This window comes from Oryzias latipes, chromosome 23 (assembly GCF_002234675.1).
Source record: "Oryzias latipes chromosome 23, ASM223467v1".
NCBI classification, from domain to species: domain Eukaryota; kingdom Metazoa; phylum Chordata; class Actinopteri; order Beloniformes; family Adrianichthyidae; genus Oryzias; species Oryzias latipes.
Window position 1 is genome coordinate 11476494 of NC_019881.2, and position 20231 is coordinate 11496724.

Here is a 20231-nt window from a genome sequence, read left to right on the forward strand (position 1 = left end):
ATAATTGATCTGCAGCGAGTTGAGAGGACGGCAACCTATTCCCCAGCCCCCAATTATGGCCCGGTAATTAGATCCCCAACCTCCTGTTCTCCACATTCACCCTTCTAACATTCCGAAATATCAAAGTATCTCTTTCTCTCAAAGCGACCCCTCCCCCCCTACACCTCCACCGTCTCACCTCCATGTCTCCTCCCTCCTCCCACCCACACCATACTATTGACAGTCGGATCTGCTAACCTTTGTAGTGCAGCCAGACTGAGCAGCACTCAGACCGACGGAGCTCAGTCTTCTGTGCGCCTTTGGGGACCCAAACAGAGACAGGAGGGGAGAAGACCGGCTCTCAGAGCATCCCACAGGTGATCACATCCACCAGGGCGGCTTTCTGCTTTGCTAACAGCTTTCATCTGAAAGACTTCCATCATGGAAAGCTTTTTCTTAGAAAAAAAAACGTTCTTTTCGGTTGCAATAAGCTTAATTTGCAGTTAAGAACATCCTTTACAGAAACATATAATATAAGGAAACTACAAAGAAGCGTGAAATATACAAACAGCAGCCAAATAAATGCTAAACCTAGAAAAGATTACAGAAACACAACAAAAACAGTTTTGGTACTAAATATGGACAATTTTAGTTTAATACTTTTATTAATATAAAAAAGTGTGTTGCCACTAAAATACTTCTGATGGTTAAATCCAGTCCTAAAACCTGCATGAGGAGCATAATCAGCACATTATTATTATTATTATTATTATTACTTTAATTATTATTATTATTATATTTTGGCCTGCAGCAGTCACCAACTGCAAGGACCACATTTTTTCGCAGCAAAAGAAAAACAAAAATGAAAAAGGTCCAAAAAGTCCTCAAAGGAAAGGAATAAGCCCAAACAAACACAAACAGTGTGTAGCACGAAGAAAATACACACAAACTGGCTGCAAAATCTTCTTTATTGCATTCGTAATGTTTATCATGGCACACAGCAGTCACTGACTGCAAAGACCATTTTTGTTTTCACAACAATGAAAAAAAACTCAAAAAGGTTCAAAAAGCCTCAAAGAAAAGGAAAGGAAAAGCCCAAACAGACATGAACGGTGTGAATCTATACAGACAAAGGCGGAGTGGCAGCAAAAACGTTTCTAGTATAATTGTAATGTTTCTTCTTCTAGTCGTTCTCTTTCAAGCAAAGGACATCTCGTCCAAGATCTCCTCACCGACCAACGTGGCAGCAACAACAGGACTTAACCCGCTAAACGAAGCTACTCCTCTGGGGTTTGTTTACATTGCCAATCGTCTCCTGAGCAAATTTAAACTCCTCCATAAGGATGTCGATTTATCGCCTCCTAACTCCTTGTGCATCACCAGGAAGTTACTTGGAAAAAAATGTAGGAATTAAAACTTGTAGATTTTCAAAGGGCCTATGTTCTGCTTTTCTTAAGACTTCCAGAGGAAACTATATCCATACATATGATACCTTTGGCAGACTAAAGAACAACATTTTTACGAAGTAGTTATTTTGGCTGTTCATTTGGATGTAAGTCAACTCGATCTCTGAGATTCCGTTGTGAAAACCCGCTCGGTTTGCGGGTTGGGAATGGCTGGTGCTCAGAGAGCAGGGGTAGGTGCCATAACCATTCGGCCTGCAACAACAGTTCGGGATCCTTCGACTAAATTTGACGTCATATTATGTGATCGGCTGTCCGTTGGTCCGATGACGTGTCAGATAGTGATTGGTCTGGACAAATTACAGTACTACCATAGAAGAATATTTATGTGGTCCGTTGTAAACAAACAGAGCTCCGACATAGAGCGAGATTATCTTCTAAACGAGCTTTCATTATTGTTATGATGATTATTAAGAGCATTTGCCGTCTAACGGTCCAAGCCCTTCTCTGAACCGCACACTATAACAAAGCACCTTCTCTGCCTGCGAACACGAAACTACGAGACTCCAGCTGCTCTGTTCAGAGACACGGTTCACTCTGTAGAGCACCAGGTTCATTTTAACAGCCACAGATCTTTTTACAAAGTGGGTTGTAGCAAAATCTGTCAATAAACACTACAAAGAATAATGTCTGACAAAACTTATGAAGGAAAAGAACTTTAGGTTACAAAAGGTAACGTGAAATGAAAATGAAAATATGTAGAGCCTGAGTAGATCTCAGTGCTATGTAGTTTGTCCAAGTGGGGCTACCGTAGTGTGACGTTATCCTCCTGGTTAATGCAGGCCGAATGGTTACGGAACCTACACAGGTTTTTAGAGCAGGACTCAGAAATGCCTGAATGGATCAAAGTACAGTTTTGGGGTTTGTGAGGTGTTTTTGTGAGGAATTAAGATCATAATTCACTTAGAGGGCATGATATAGACCCTTTAATGTTATTAGTGTGGCAAGCTCACAAAAGTGGCGTTCCACTGTTGCTCACACATTTTCTACTAAAATATTGGGAAAATTTCATACAGGAAGCGTTGGGTCAAGCTCAACAAAACTATATAACATACAATATGAACATATTAGGAATGTGATTCCTAATATGTCCAGATGACCCCACGTCATCTGGACGTTAACGGCACGTTAATGTTGGGAGTGGGGGTCATCTGGACCCCACAAGATAGCACAAGGGTTAGAGCGGTGATTTGCGGTGCAGGTTGTGGCTGTGTTTGTGTTGAATTTTAAATAAAAGTTCAAATTACCATTTGTTTTAATTTACAAAAGTTTCAAATAATTATCCATAGAACATGTGTCCCACAACACAAACCCAACCCCGTTACCACAACCTTTGCTTTTAGTTAGACATTGATCCTATTATTGATGAATATAGGTTGCGTCAGGAAGGGCATCCGGCGTAAAACATTGCCAAAATTTACCATGCGACTTGTTCGCTGTGGCGACCCCTGATGGGAGAAGCCGAAAGTGGAAGAAGATGTAGAAGAAAACCAGAAAGAAACTCCATACACAGACACTGATGAAACCTTTCCCTGTAAATGAAATCCATTCATCTCTCATCTCACAAAACCTTTTCCTTATCTTCTTTTACTCATAGAAATCTCAATAAAGATGTGTTGTTCAGCATTTCAGCATTGGTCATCCATTGAACCTTTGAATCCTTTTTAATGACATTAGATCCGCCATTTTTCAAGTCAGTCAAAGCTAATCATAAAATACGAGCTCCTTTTTAAATAAACTTAATTAGTAACAAATGTGTAACGAACGTGAACTCACGAGCGCCCTCTCTGTTCAGACAGTGCTACTGCGTACCTGTCTTTTCAGTGCGAATTTAAGTCACATTTAAAAACAAAATAAACAAGACAAACATGAAATACATTCAATGTTAAGAAAGGGATGACATGTAATACAAGTTTGTAGAATGAAAATTTTTTTTAAACAAAACATTAGATTTGGGCTATAATATATTTGGGGTTGCTTTGCCAAATTTTGCAGTTGCTATAGCAACCCCTAACCTAAAAATGGTTTGAGCCAGGGGTGGCGAGGGCGAGTAGTGCCTATGGGCCATTCAAGGATGTTCGCAGCTTTAAATGTTTTTATTGTCTTTGGAGTAGATTTCATGTTAGCTTATAAACTCATGAAAAAGGACATTAGCATTTTTGTTGAATAGCTGATCTATAAGTGTTATGTTATAATCAAACCAATCTTCCAGAACTAAAGACTTGAGCTTAATACCATGACCTCGATGTTCCAGATGAAATGATTATGTGCACAGAAAATGTTTTTAAATTAGTGACCATAATAGGAAAGCCTGGCAATGAAAGGAGGATAGTTTTACAGGAACTCTGTCAATGTCACAGCTACAGCTACCAGGCAATGATAAACCCCACATGAAATCAGAGAAAACACTGAAAGACAGAATATGCCAGGTTCATTCCGGATTTGCATTGTGGCGGGGTAAGATCCTTTTGTTATAGATTCCCAGATGGCCAGAAGTAAAGAAAAAGTTCTTCAGAAACTTGGGACAATTCTGAGTCAAACCTTTTTCTTTGTCAGGAACAGAAATCTTCTGGAACAGATCAGTAACCTCTCTACTCGCCTCCTCTGTATCAGGAACTCCTTTAAACCGAAAGTCCCATCTGCAACCATTGTGTCTGTGTCACACAGCCACTCCGTACATTTTGTGCATTTTCCACGTAGGATATTTCTGTCTTTCGTGATCCATGTGTGATATGCGTCATTCATGAGTGTTTCTTGCGTTTGTCGTTCATCGATGTGTGCAGATGTCTGTCGAGGGTTTCAGCTGATGGATCTTTATGTAAATTTGGCTTGGAGTTGTTAAGAATTTTTGGGGGATTGAGAATTACGCAGTTTACACTCAATTGTTATGTAAATCGTTTTTGCGAGATGCATATTTGATAATTACGAGAAGGAGCATTACTTTGCGAATCTAGGAGAGGAGGAATCTCTTTTTCTGTCTTTCTCTTTTTTCACATAAACACGAGTTCATCAGTTAGCAGCCAACTCTTGGCCGCACAAGGTTTCCTCTGAACTGCTTTTGGTATTTTTGCTTCAGACTTTCCAGTACTTCCTGCAGGAATGTTGACCTATGACAAAAACTACTTTGGAACGTCTTACTACAGCCATGAACACCTTAACCCTTGTGCTATCCTAGGCACTTTAACATTGGGAGTTGGGTATTCTAGAGCCATTAGACAGTGCTCTGAACCTTTTTTCTTCAATGATTTGTTATCTTCACTGGTGTCCATGGATTACATGAAATCTTTCCACCTTTATCCAGCGTTGTCATCGTAGGGAGAACACGTCAATGTAAGGGTGGGGTCATCTAAGATAGCACAAGGGTTAAACTTTATAAGAACATCAGGGGCTCAGAGCTGGATTCCAAAAGACAAAGGGAAGGATTTCAGCTTCTGAAGTGCTAATTCAGTAGTAACACTTTCATAAATAACTTCATCAGACTGGAAAAGGAACCCTTCTAGAAAACATGACTGTTTTTTTTACTCTGCTTAATGGTGGCCCTCTTCATTCCACATTATTCTACACATGAAAGCACCCCCCCGTAGAGCAGTATTTACGTGGAAAATGTCGTCTCAAAGCTCTATACACCATCAAAAACCTCAAGCTTGAATAATGGTGATTTTTATATTTCCATAAAATTCAGATTATTCCAGAATACCAGATTACCAGCCTTTATAGGTGACCAGCAAATTGCATGGAAGAGTTTTTGGTTTAATTCCTGTGTTGAGAAAACAGAAGCAGACAGACAGATCAGGTCTGGACCTAAAAAAAAAACTAAAGCATTTTTTAATCACACTCCCTTCATTTCATGGGCTCCTAAGTAATTGGACAATTGACTTCCATGCTATTGCATGGGCAGGTGTGGGCAATTCCCTTGTTCTGTGATTATGAGTGAAGCAGATAAAAGGTCTGGATTTGATTAGAGGACTCGTGCTTGCATTTTAAAGATTTTTCTGTGAACAGACAAGATGTGGTCAAAGGAGCTCTCCATGCAGGTGAAAGGAACTATCATTAAGCTAAGAAAACAGAAAAAAATCATGGCAGAAATTGCTACAGTATTAGGAGTGGCAAAATCAACAGTGTGGTACTTCCTGAGAAAGAAAAAAAAACTGGTGAACTCAGCAACGCAAAAAGACCTGGATGTCCACGGAAGACAACAGTGGTGGATGATGGCAGAATCATTTCCATGGTGAAGAGGAACCCGTTCACAACAGCCAACCAAGTGAACAACACTCTCCAGGAGGTAGGTGTATCAATATCCAAGTCTACCATAAAAAGAAGACTGCATGAAAGTAGATCCAGAGGGTACACTGCAAGATGCAAGCCACTCATAAGCTTCAAGAATAGGAAGGCCAGATTGGACTTTGCTAAAAGCATCTAAAAAAGCCAGCACAGTTCTGGAAAAACATTCTTTGGACAGATGGAACCAAAATCAACCTCTACCAGAATGATGGCAAGAGAAAAGTATGGAGAAGGCGTGGAGAAGCTCATGATCCAAAGCACAGTACATCATCAGTAAAACACGGTGGAGGCAGTGTGATGGTCTGGGCGTGCATGGATGCTAGTGGCACTGGGACACTAGTGTTTATTGATGACGTGACACAGGACAGAAGCAGCACAATGAATTCTGAGCTTTTCAGAGACATACTGTCTGCACAGATCCAGGTGAATGCAGCCAAACTGATTGGACGGCGTTTCATAATACAGATAGACAACGACCCAAAACATACAACCAAAGCAACTCAGGAGTTTATTAAAGCAAAGAAGTGGAATATTCTTGAATGGCCAAGTCAGTCACCTGATCTTAACTCAATTGAGCATGCATTTCACTTGTTGAAGACTAAACTTCAGACAGAAAGGCCAACAAACAAACAGCAACTGAAAGCCTCTGCAGTAAAGGCCTGGCAGAGCATTCAGAAGGAGAAAACCCAGCATTTGGTGACGTCCATGAGTTCAAGACTTCAGGCTGTCACTGCCAACAAAGGTATTCAACCAAATATTAGTAATGCCCATTTTGTTTTCAGTTATTTAATTTGTCCAATTACTTACGAGCCCATGAAATGAAGGGATTGTGTTAAAAAATGCTTTAGTTTTTCACATTTTCATGCAATCTTTTTGTTCAACCCATAGAATAAAAGCTGGAAGTCTGCACTTCAATGGCATCTGAGTTGTTTTATTTAAAATTCACTGTGGTAATGTACAGAAACGAAATTAGAAAGAATGTGTCTCTGTCCAAATATTTATGGTCCTGACTGTACCTGTTCTGCTTGACCTGGAGACTTTTAGGTGTCACTATCTGGTCACTGACCCAAAGTGTGGTTGGTTTGTCTGGAAAGGAAAATGTCAGACTTGGAGGACAAATGTGATCTAGCAGAGATCAGTGGGGTTTGATGGAAAAGAACCAGAGGATACTCAGAATCCATCTCCATGTTCAGATTCTGTAAAAAGTACATCAGCAACACAAACCACAATCAGAGTTGACACAACCACCCAGAGTTGACTTTCCGTTTCTAGACTGGTTTCTTCTTCTGAAGTAAAAAAGCTGGAACCCCTTTTTCTTATCTGTTTGATCTTTTGATGTGAATGAAAGCAAAAAAGGTCACATGATAGTGAGACTGTAGGAAAACATCTAATGCCATGAAGGGAACAGTTTTGTATCAATGCTCTGAAACTGGTGGCAGTGGATCTAGTTGTGGGGGAAATGTTTTCTAAAGGCATTCCTTTGGTCTTTCAGCTTGCATTGCCTCAACTGTTGCTTTGGCAGAAATATAATTTTTCATGGATCAACATCATGTATGTTTTGCAAGGAAACAGCAACAATGAATCAATGCTTTATAACTGGATTTATCGAACAGACGAGCTGGAGGGGACAAAAAAACCAGGCCATCATGGCGACAGGACCATATGCCGTAATCTGAAGATGTTTTGGCTCTATTTTAAAGAGACTTTATTAAAAACTTTAATCTGCTAACTATGTATTTATTTGGTCAGGTCTTTAAGCTTTCTGCACATGCAGGTAACAGTGTTCTTTTCCCAGTCCCAGAAATGCAGAGTTCCTTCATTTCACCCCCATGAAACCCTGGAAAGCACTTTAAAGGAGGCCTATTATCAAGGTCTCTTTCAATCGTTAACACAATACAGCCAGGTTCTAATGAGTTGTGTGGGCATGATTTAATCGAATGCAGCGATATAGCATCACAGCCCCCCCAACTGGATCTGAATGGCTTCTCATTAGCAACAGCCAGTCACAAGAACGCAGAAAGTTTTGTGGCTTGGCATCTTCACGCGGGTTTTCTGTCTGTCTTTCCCATACAACATCCAGTTCATGTCTCCATCAAACAAAGGAAAAAGGTTCTGGTTTGGATGCTAAGTGATTTCTCCATTTAATTCTGGCTCTTTTTGACAGCTGCTTTGATTAGTAACCATGACAACAAGACAGATTTATATGGCAGCAGCTAATAGAGCTTTCCAAGGCTCAACAAACCTGTGGAGCAAGAGGAAAAATTCACACAATTGAGGACAGAGGCAGAATAATGTAGGCAGCATGAGGTGGAAATTGAACTTCTTTGAATTGGTCTTCAAGGGCTCTGAGGTCCTGCAGCCAACACGAATGCTCTCCGATGGACTCATGGAAGGCAGACACGGAGAACCTCAAATACAAAATGACAAGCTGATGAAGACAAATGTAACTGAAATTGGTTCAGGAGTTCCAGCAGCTGCATATTTGAGACTGCTATTGTCTAAAATGAGCTCTAAATGGGATGGATAAAAGAGCAGTTAGTCCCGCGCTGATCAAATGCTGGTTCAGGAGGCAGCAACAAGGTGAGACGTGACCCCCTCACTGCACTGACATCCTGATAGATCATTTCAGTTCAAAAAAATTGCAGACTTATAGCCTATTGTGAATATATAAACCTCGCCCCCATTAAACAAACTCACTGATCCCAGTTCAGTTTGCGAACCAGCGACAAAATCCCTAATGCCCACCTCCAACTCAAAATGTGTTTGTTTGAGAGAAAACCAGTGTCCTTTTGGAAAATGCAGCTCATCACAAAACTTTCATAAACTGTCTATAGTTCTTGGGTTTTTGGCATTGACTGTATATGTAAACGGGACTGAGTGACTCCTCCCCCCTGGTGTCCAAACATGAAGTACCTGCTGGCTCCAAGAAGCCAAAATTCTTTAGACTTCTATAGAGATATAAACAGCTGTTACTCAGTCATTTTTGCTCTGATTCCTTTTTTAACATGTTCATGATAATTCTAATTTTCTTTCATAATTTTTTTTGTAGTGAAAGTTATTCAAGTTATAAACAGACCAAGCAGATGCCTTAATAAAAGTAGGCAGCCTCACGGTGAATGTTCGAAGCGCTTGATTTACAAATTCTTCTGAGCCCTCTTTCAGTGGAAGGGGTGTGGCCTTCTAACATACTCACTACTGATTAGAGAGAGTGGCTGCCATGGACAGGTAGAGTAAGATCAACATGGACCAATTACGGTTTACAGAGGACATCTGGTTCCAACATGGCGACGGACATATAATTGAAAAATGGGGAATTAATTTACTTTACCGGAAGTAACCCATTTTCTATGGGTGACGTCAAACTCGCTCTGTCCAGTTCAGGTTTTTGCTTTGTCATGGTCCAGTTCGAGTTTATTAAACATTGTTTTGTTTTCTGCAGTTGGGTTCCACCTTTCCTGACAGAAGGACTTGAACCTCTGAACCCAGCAGGAGATCCTTGTCCACTAGCTGGTTCCTGGAAGGGTCTTCTTCAACTTGTCTGCCATGGAGTCACTTTGGAGGCTCCTAACCTGCTCATTCTAGGGAGACAGCGTAAGTGTTGGTTCCTTGGTTCTGGACATCTCCTGTCTCCTGGACTAAGTTGGTTTTGTTTGCTAAGGGTTAATTTTCATAGGCTGGCTGTAAAGCATTAGGACTTTTGTGAAGGCTCATTTGTCCAACAGAGACCTGAACAACAGCACTGGAAGAACAACCAACAGGGTTGGAGTACTGTTTGAGCTGGAACTGCCACCCATGAGTGAAGCTATGTTCTCCCTACCCTCAGCAACGCACGTTTAAGCGACCACTTCCAATTGAAGGTCTATTTAAACAAGCGTAAAAGTGTGTTTTGGGCCTCCGGGTTCAAAATTCTGGCTTTTATGCGTAACTATTATTGACTGCATATAGAAATAGACTAAGCAGCGGTGACATCCGCCATGGCTCCAGTGAAATGAAACCAATTCAGTCACCATTTTACTGTGATACAGATGTCACCATGTGCCACGAAAGTGACTGGTCCGAATCAGTCTAAGTCCACGTTTCTATGGCAACTACTGTCGCAAATCAGGAGTATGATTGTTCGAAGTCCACACCCCTTTACCCAAATCTGTCAATCAAACATTTGACATGGGGGCCAGTCTGTCCAGTTCTCCGATACAGTTATTTATTGGTAGCTATTCAAGAATTTACAACTTATTTCTGTCTCTCTGTACAAAATGCGCAGCCATTGAACACCTGTTAAACGTTTAACCAGGTTGAACTTTGACCAGTCAGGGACTCTGATTTGGTAATGGCGTATGGATGACGTTCCTTTAACAGTTGTGCTATCTTAGATGACCCCACCCTTACATTGACGTGTTCTCCCTACCATGACAAAGGTGGATAAAGGTTGAAAGATTTCATGTAATCCATGGACACCAGTGAAGATCACAAATCATTGAAGAAAAAAAAGCTCAGCGCACTGTCTAGTGGGTTTAGATGACCCAACTACCAATGTTAAAGTGCCGAGGATAGCACAAGGGTTACATTCACGGAAGAACCAACCGTTTGAATTTTTTATTTTTTTCTAACTTGTCCTGTCCACCAGCTGAGCAGACAGATGAGAGCTGAAAGCCCCTTTTGTTGGACAGATGTTACTGTTACAATAGGGGTTATGAAATATTTGATAGACTAGGTGTATATTTAAATAAACCGCTTTTGTAATTTAGGCTAAAATTTATTGATCTTACTCACACCTGTAACGGTCTTTTGTTGGACCGGACAGAAAAGAAAAGAAGGGAAGAGGAGAAAGGGATGCCCGGTGGGTGTGTGGGTGGGTGGGGGTGGTAGGAGGGTGATTGAAAAGGAGGGGGGGGGTAGAACTGTGAAGCAGCATAAGGCAACAAGTTGCTGGATGTTTACAATCATTACTGTCATACGGTGGCCGACAGGGCTCACACTACATACAAATGGAAAAACGCAACGGCATTACCCGAAGCACAACGGCATTGAGAGACAGCGCAACGGCATTAAGAGACAGCGCAACGGCATTACCCGAAGCGCGACGACATAACCGCAGCATTAACATTAAGCTCAGCACAACGGAAGTAATGACTTTTTTTCCGGGGGGAAAATAAAAGCCTGGCAGATTCAAACTATTCGGTACGACAGAATTTTAGGGCCACCAAAAAAAGTAAAATTATGAAATTTTAAACCGTAAATTTATGAGAAAAAAATTGTATTTTTACGAGATTAAAGTGGAAGTGAGCATACAGGGCAGCAGCAGCAACAAGTGAACGCTGCAAAGCAGCAGAGCAGACCGACTAAACTTAGTTGAACAGGTGAGCTGAATGTTTATTGATAACGTTCCAAATGTCTGGAAGTCTATTTGCTTGATTTATGATTTATTAATGTTTTATTTTTTGATGGGTGGTTTGCAGGATCTCTGCAGGCGATGAAGGCGACGGCGACAGTTATGGAGTGTGCGCGCGCTGTGTGTGTGTGCGTGCGTGGGTGCGTGTGTGTGTGTTGGAGACCCCGCGTGCATGTGTGAGAGCACGGGCGAAAGAGGGGGGTGAGAGCGCGGAGCGGGAGAGTTTGCGTCTATATTGTGTGATCGAGGACTGAGAACCTTAATAAAAAGATGGTGTCCCTCCACAGAAGAAGTATTTTGTCTTATTAACTCGCTCTGGAGGCTGAGGATCCGAACGGGAAAGTGAACCCCAAACGAGGATCCGTCTTCGGCCCTGGAGAAAATCTCCCCTGCGTTTCCAACCACAGTAAGAAAGAAAAAAAGAGAAGTCATCGCGCAGGTTCAACAGTATCCCTGCAGCTGTCCACCTGAATCCTTTCTTCCTCCATTAAAGATCATATCTCTACGTCTGTCTGACACTTCTGTCTGAGGAGGAGCACTTTCTGGCATTTTCAACGTTCTAATGCTAATATAACAGACTATTTTCATTCCTCTTTTGTTATATGTTATAACGGGACGTTTCATCTGGAGGAGGGGGCGTATGTAAAACTGTTTACTTCTGCATTGGTGTTCGGATGACAGGTTCATGTCGTAAGGTGACAGATAAACTTCAGGATATGTGAATGAAACGGAAAATAAAGGCTGCAGCGGTCCTCTACACCCAAATGTGTCTCTGAGCTCCTTATTTTACCTATGAAACTCCGCTTTACTGACACCGAACCCCGGAAAACCGGTTTACACTGAAAATTATCTGATTTTGAGTCGCCAAAAGGTTCAGAATCTCATTGTTTTTTTTAAACCTATCCAAAAAAAAACTTCAGAAAAGGCTCCACATAATCGATGACTTTTTTCTTGTAAATTTACGAGATTTTAAATCGTAAATTCACGAGATAAAAAGTTGTAAATTTACGAGTTTTTTTCCTAGTACATTTACGACTTAAAAGTCTTAATAAAAAAAAGACAAAGAGCTTTAGATACAGATGTCACTGTGGAGAGCTGAGTAAATTTATTTTTTTAGACAAACGTATATTTGTAAGTAATCTAGTAAGAAAACACCTTAATCTTGTCCAAATATCACGTAGCTCCCAAGAGCGCTGAATAATTTGAAACTGATTTTTTTTTTTTGGTAGGAAAAAAAAGTCCTCATTTCCGTTGTGCTGAGCTTAATGCTAATGCTGCGGTTATGTCGTCGTGCTGCGGGTAATTTCGTCGCGCTTCGGGTAATGCCGTTGCGTTTTTCCATTTGTATGTAGTGTGAGCCCTGTCGGCCACCGTACTGTCAGGTTTATAAGTAATATAAATCCAAAAAGGGAGTGGGGCCTGTCCACACACACACCCAAATGCCAAAAACATACCTGTGGGTTCCAAAAAATCCCAAATACAAAACATATCAACATGTTCACATCACAATACAACTGATGTTCACACACGCATACTTATGCATTCGGACCAACACATGAAATATTTCATTTAGTCACGCAAACTATTTGTGCTTCTAATGTGGGTGAAAAAGAAGAAGGGAGAGTACCCAGCCATCCCCACACCGAGACCCCCGCCGTGGCACCAGCGGCAGCCAGGATCCCTCCCCCTCAAAATCTGCACGGCAGCAAATAGAGAACAACCACCCGCCGGACAATCACATCTGCCACCCATGGTAGGGCCAGCAGGACCGCCACGAGGACCCCATAGGCAGAGAGCGGGGAGGCACCGGAGGACAAAGAGTGCAAGCCAACCGTTTGAAAATTGATCATTGATTAATAATTGTGGTTTGTGCCTGGCCGAAATTCTATGACACCAAGTCTTTTACATATCGGTATAGAGCAGGGAAAGAAAAAGCCTGGAGCAAGATTTAACAGGTTTGGATCGCTTTGACATTTCACTCTAACCCTGTTTTTTTCTGTAGATGGCGGACATGCTAGTTAACAATTGAAAAAGAAAAACAAGAAGAAGCCCCCCCTTGCTTGTCAAGTGTGAACACACGGGCTAAATGAGTGTTCAGGAGGTGACGTGCATTCACACATCCCCGGTGAGTCTGTAACTTGATGGCGCCACCAGCTTGACCTCGTCAGCAGTGTCCATGTGATGCAGTTGACATTCTACCCCTTGGTGGGGCTTTGTTTGACAGACAGACCAGCAAAAGCCAGGGAACCGGAAACGTCTGTCCTATGACACACAAGTTTGTGTGTTTGTTCCACATGTTAGACAATCTTTATTGAAAAACAAACAACTTTACATTTATGTTCATGTCATTTCATGTAATGGTACATTTGTAAAGATAAACAATTCAACTGAAACTGATATTCTTGCAGTTTGTCAAGTCCCTGCTTTGCTGCATCTGTGAGGAAATCAACCAGTACTATAAAAGACTGTTATCACACCAGTGATGGCCACAGAGCAGATATATATCCCCAGGCAGAATGGTATAACACTGCAGGGAATATTAATATTATAGAAATATAACAAAATATTTGTGGAGATAATATGTCTGATATTAAGAAGCTAAACTATTTTCCAGTGCCTCATATTAACAATTGAAAATTTGATGCATTCCAGAAAGTCCTGCTCTACAGCTGATTTACATAGAAATTGCCTTATTTTGGACTAAATAAGAAGCTCTTTCATTGACTTATCACACTGCATTTTCCAAGGTCCATGAAAGGATATTGCTTGAGTGCTCTGTACGTGCACTGTGCATGTGGCTTCATTTTTAGCATTAAGATTAGGCCTTCCCATTTAATAAACTGGAACTAAAACACATTTACCCAGCTCTGCTGCCAGTGGTTTTCCTGCTTGGATCTATTTTTCCTCTGGAATCTGTTAGGCACTAAAAAGAAGAAGCAGCAAAATCTTCTCCCATCCATTTTCTGTGTGTTCACAATATTGGATAAGCCAGAAGAACTCAGGAGAGTAAATTATTAATTTCTATCTAATATACAAGATTATGTAGCAGGAAAGGCATGAGCTTCATCCTGAGCTTCATCAATGGACGATACGACAGCAGGGCCAAAAAGGAGCAAGATTCCAGTTCACCATGCTGACTATCATGGGGGTGACTGAAGTCTGAGATCAAGGATTGAGAGGTCCAGGATGGAGCTTCTCAGCAGTGCGCATCTCCCACAGCGGAAACAAAGAAGCCAATGGACCATCTGTGCAGGATCAATGAGCTAGGGTGGAGGTGGTCCATGGAGTGTGCTGGAAGAGGATCTCAAAGAGGTAGTTGGGGAGAGGACATAACAGCACCATATTAAAGCAAGTGATCTGCTACAACGGAGATTGTGGTTTCACTGTTAAAGAAGGGGGGGGGGTTCTCCAGGTACAGAAAGGGAGCTCTCTGCAGGTCATTCACCAGCTCCTCCTTCTGGGATGTTTGTTCACGGTTGCTGTGATTATTTCGACCTCACAGTGTGAGGTTTTAATTGAGGTCGTGTTGCTGTTGTCAACATATCCCTTCAGGGGTCATCACAGCGAATCAGCTTTCACTGATTCACACAGGTGGTTTGCTAAAGATTTTTACACCAGATGCCCTTCTTGACACAACCCTATATTTTATCTGGGCTGGGGACTGGCACAGGAGAGCTCAGACTTGGGCCCACTTGTGGCTGCATGTTTAGCCAGTAGCGCAAAAGGTCTTGCCCAAGGAGCCACAGTGGATGAAGCTCATTGCGCCCCTTGGGAATTGAACCCTGATTTCCCAAGCACCAGTCCTACATGCAGCCAACTAAGTCATACAGCCACTTAGGCCGGCTTTACACTGCAGGTCTTGATGCCCATATCCGATTTTCTGACTATATCCAATTTTTTTGACGACCCGCTTACATCATCTTTTAAAAGTGACCCGTATCTGATTTTTGCTTTTACACTATACAATGCTGAAACTGTCAAACGTAGACGTTCTGAGGACTACGTAGCAGCATTTCCGCCTTCCACGGACATCCTTTGGACTTTTGTGACTGCGGTTGTCATGGAGGCAAGGCGGCGACGGAAGGAGGCGTTGCCTTGGGTGCTCCAGACGGGATGCACGGGGGAGGAAAAGAAGGAGGGCTGGTCGGCCGTCTTATGTGCTCTCTCTGAGTTTTGAATGAGGAAGTGTTTGCAGACGTTGTGCTGTACTAACAGTACAGTTTGATCCAAGTGTTGAACCTTTCCTGAGCAATGACACACGGGAGAATTCCTCGGGGTTCTCTTTTCCGTTCTGAACCCTCAGCCTCCAGTGGGCTAAGAAAGACTCCAAAACTTTTGGGCGAGACACCTTATTTTTAATTTACGGTTCTCCGACAGTCCCCCGCTCCGCGCTCACACCCGCTCTCCTCTCCTTAAGTCACACGCACACACATGCAAGCACGCGCGCGCGCACACACACACACACTGTCCCCATCATACAAAAAATAAACAGCTTCTAGCTTGTTCCATAGCAACGGTGTCCCGCTTGATTAGTTACCGTTTGCGTCCCGACCGGGACCGGACCGGACATAACATCGGTTTCCAACTACGGTCTGAAGCCTGAGGCTGAAAGGTAACACGCTGACAGCAAAATCAGCGCACAAAAAGCACCTTAACAAGTCATGTGATCTCAGTTGGTGGTATCCTGAATTGACATCACTGACGTACGACTCGCATTTACTGGGAAATATCCGATTTGTCTGCTTACATGGCACACGCAAATGCACGTATCCGATTTATTTCCGATTTATTTCCACATATGAGAGAGGCCTGTATCCGATCTTAGAAAAACGGAATCCATGCGCTTTTGTCCTGCTTACACGTGCACCGGTCATATTCGATCTGTGCCACATGAGAGGAAAAAATCGGAATTGGGTCACTTGAACAATGCAGTGTAAAGGCAGCCTAAGATTCAGTTTACCCAGTCTTCTTCAGGTCTACAGTTTTGTCCCTGGTGTCCTTTGACAGATCTTTGTCATTGGCCAAAGTGGTTGGAGTGTGACTGTTTAACTCTTCAACACCAGAGCTCTTTTCACTACCGTAACTCTGCAACTGTTTCAGCAATCAACGTAAATCAGCTGAATTTATGTTTTTTAATTGAAAGATTGAACTCTACAAAACACCTGGCTTCACTCGCAGCAAATCAACAAAACAACCAATGAACATTTGCATCCAGAAGGAACAAACATGAAACAACAGACAACAAGAGAACAAAACAATCAGAAATCCGGGAATGGTAGGGCTTTTTTAAGGTTATATTGGGCGGAGAAGAAAAATAACATTAAATAAACAAAAATTTTAATAAAAGCAAAACTAAACAGACATCCCTATGACTTGCCCAAGGCTCTCAAAGCCGCTTTTGTCTGCGTCAGAATCCGCGGTTTCAAACTGATCGGGTTAAGGGTCGGCAGGTCCCTTTTAGGAGGAGGTAACAGGTGACCAAATACTTATATTCAAGAGGAATTATCAAATTATAAATCCAGATTTCTTGTGCATCCTCAATTAAAATTACAAGTCTTTCACTCACACATAGGCTCTCTAAGGCGGCCAACTCACAAGGTGTTACCCAAAAAGAAACAAACGTCTTATAAAACAGAGGTTCCTCTCTATTCCAAACATGAATTTAGTTCAGATTATTTTGATGAAACCAGATTTCCTAAACTGTATTATGATGCCAGCGCAGTAAGTGACCAATGATGGGACAGGCGAGGCAGTTCAGTCATATGAATGTACCTTCACCTCTAGTAGCTTCCAGAACAAAACCAAGTTTGAGACTAATAAAAAAAACTTGGTTAATCCCAAAGAAGCAGGGAAATGGTTTGGTTGTGTGATATTTCAAATGGACAGAACAAAATTCTGGTCAGATCAGAGAGATGGTCTATGTTTGCTCTATGAATCCCTGAGTGGTGGAAACTGTCTGGAAACGTGCGCGAGAACCGTCAGGTTGTCTGTGATTGAACGGAAAGTGGGACTGTGCTGTCCCTCTGTGGATCAGTTTTAGCACACAAGAACCACAAAATAATTATGTCAGGACAACAAATATCACCCTTGGGTTCCAATTATTTTCATGCATTGGCTGCTTCAGTGTAAGATACATGATTTTAAATGATGAAAAGAAAACTGTTTCTGCTGGAATCATGAGTGTGAACAACAAACACTGAGCGAGTGATTAGGAGGTTGGCCCGCAGGGCTGTGGATTCCATGCAGGACATCAAACTGAAATGTCTAATCTAGGTCTGGAGTTTACTGAAACATAGACACCGGACAACAGAAAATACAGGAAAAGCAAACACGTGAGCCACAGGAGACAGCAGAAGAGCTCCTGTTTTAACCAGGTCTGAAACCTGAAGAAAGAGGAACAGTTGGTGAAAAAATGGGATGAATTCTGTAGAATTTATCTGAATAAGAAAAGGGAAATCATCAAGAAAAGATCAGGTTCTGAAATCAGTTTTAGCTCTGTTGGGTTTACTTCTCAACATCTACTCCAATGCCTGTCACAATAACAGCTTCTCTTTTTTTATTCCATCAAAGCTCATCATTTTTATGACTCTGGTTCAATTAGGTCTTTATCACGAGTTCTAAATAATTGATTTGGATGTTTATGGCGTAAGCATTAACAAGGGAGGAGAAGAACATCTCAAAGTCTGATTTCATCACTGTAGCCACACTAACCAATTCTGATGAATAATTCATTCTTTTAAATAACAGCTTTTGGAAGTTTTTTTTTTAATTTACACACGGTTGTCTGTCCTTTATCTGAACTACTGTCTTTGCTGTATTTTGTAATTTTTCTAAATCACTTCTTAATCTGAAGTCGGTTGTTTCTGGAACGTTTGAAAGAAAATAGCATTACTTCCTCTAGGGACAATCTGGTGCAGATGTAGAGCGGTCAACCTCTGATCAGAAGATTGGTTCCTGCCTTGCCCGTCCGTGTGTTGAAGTATCCTTGGGCAAAACACTGAGCCCCATGTTGCTCCTGGTGGCTTTAGGTTGATGGCAGTGTTTGGCAAGGGAGCCGCCATCAGTGTGTGAATGGATTGTGACTGTAAAGTGCTTTGGGCCTTAAAGCAAGGCATTAACCCTTGTGTTATCCTAGGCACTTTAACATTGGGAGGTGGGTCATCTAGACCCACTAGACAGTGCTCTGAACCTTTTTTCTTCAATGATTTGTGATCTTCACTGGTGTCCATGGATTACATGAAATCTTTCCACCTTTATCCACCTTTGTCATGGTAGGGAGAACACGTCAATGTAGGGGGGGGTCATCTAAGACAGCACAAGGGTTAAAGCGCTGTATACACCATTTACATTCCTGTTAAATAATGCATCTTTATTGGTGAATACATCTAACTGAATTTGGCCTAAAGGTTTTTGCATCTTTGCTGCTTTGTAGTAAAGTGGATCACACAATCAAAGTGACTTCTCATTTTCTGATTTCATAGGATGTATTCAGACTGGACACATTTGGTCCACTCAAAGTGAACCGGAGTTTGTTTCCCCCCAACAATCTAGGACAAATTTTCTGTCTGAATACACCCAAACCCAGTCTGAACAGGCTCAGTGCTGGGAGCGGAACAACTGGACCAAAACGGCCACCGTAGCCAGGCATTATGGGATGTAAACACAGTAGAAAGAAAGCAACCATGATAATGAAACACAGCAACCCGTGAATGCAGGTCCGCTAAAACAACTTTTAACGTGATCCACATTGCATCTCACTGTTTTCCCGACAATCTATATTTCATAAACACTTACCAGAGTAACTTCTTATTCTTTGCCTCCTCAGTAGCCGCCTTGCAGCATGCCTCCACCGCAACAACGTAAACAGTGTTGTTCCTGATGATTTTCCTAGATGATCTAAAGCGAAAAAATGAAGTTTTAATCAATGAACTATCCCGACAAGGATTGCAAAGAGTAGGACTTCCATAATTTTGGCCTCTAGTTGCTTTGCCCCGCCCTCATAATCCTGACCAATGACCAAAGAGATCTTTAGTCACGTGTGAGCTCTAAAACGCTGCAGTGTTTCTTTCTATTGATAAAAAAAAAAAAAAAAAAAAACCTTTAAGCTGTTTGTAAAAGTTGGTAGTGACTACCATCCAAGGATGGGAGTGTCTGTAAGATGATTCAGAAAGTCTCAACCCAAGACTCCATTCTAGATAGGACAGGGTGAGGCTAGGTGAAGGCTTGAAGACCCCCCCCCCCAACAGGCAGGTAGACTGGCAAACCCCGCCCACCCTTCAGGGCAGATGGGTTGAGGCTGCAGGAGACGTGCAGAACTTTTCTCCTGCTGGGTCCTTTTGTCAATTTTTGTGTTGTACAGGATAGTTAAGGCCGCTGCTAAACCTTTTGGGGGCCAATACAAACATTTATGAAATTTTAAAGACCCACCCGCATGAAAACTTTGTTTTTGGTGTTTTTAATATGATCTTGTGGCACTTTTCTGTTGATAGAGAACATACATGATAAAAAGTATGCTTAAAATTGCATTTCTGAGCATTTCTTTATTCAAACCGTTGTGAATCAGAAGCAGACAAAAAATTTCCTTTTGAAAAAGATGCTATTTGTGACGTAGAAAATACAACAGGAGAGCCACAAGCTCCATGCTCCAAGAGGGTTGGGGTTGCTCCGCGCCAACGTTCTCGTCCACAACTCAGAGGTGAATTTTCTAATGAACTCCTGGCGCTCTGGAGAAACTATGTCCTAGAAAACTACTAGTTGAAAAAAAAAAATTGGCTAAAAACAGCATAATCATAGTTGAAAAAGACCACTGGGAACACTTTGAAAATAGATCAAAAGATGATTGAAGTGAGACTTTAAGGTCTGAAGGTGGCGCTGGGGCGACTCACACATCTATCACGAATTGCTTTTATTTGGTGAGAGATGATCCATAAGTTTTTCTCCTTTGTTTTATTTTTGTGGAATTGTTTTTTTCAATCCTCCAATATATAATTCATGTTGCAAATCAGTGTTTGACCCATTTAATCCAAAATGTCCAACTGCAGCTCAGAGGACATCGTCCAACATCTGCAGCACTTTCCGAGTCGTGTCCTCAAGGTTTTTTTGCACCTAATTGGCAGAAA

At 41.8% G+C, this 20231-nt stretch overlaps 1 long non-coding RNA gene across 1 annotated transcript; it reads left to right on the forward strand.

Moving 5' to 3' along the window:
* The first annotated feature begins 259 nt into the window (after positions 1-259).
* Positions 260-13958, forward strand: LOC111946936. Its single transcript, XR_002872766.1, has 3 exons — positions 260-356; positions 9163-9314; positions 13115-13958. It is a non-coding gene; the product is annotated as an uncharacterized LOC111946936 (long non-coding RNA).
* The last annotated feature ends 6273 nt before the right edge of the window (positions 13959-20231 follow it).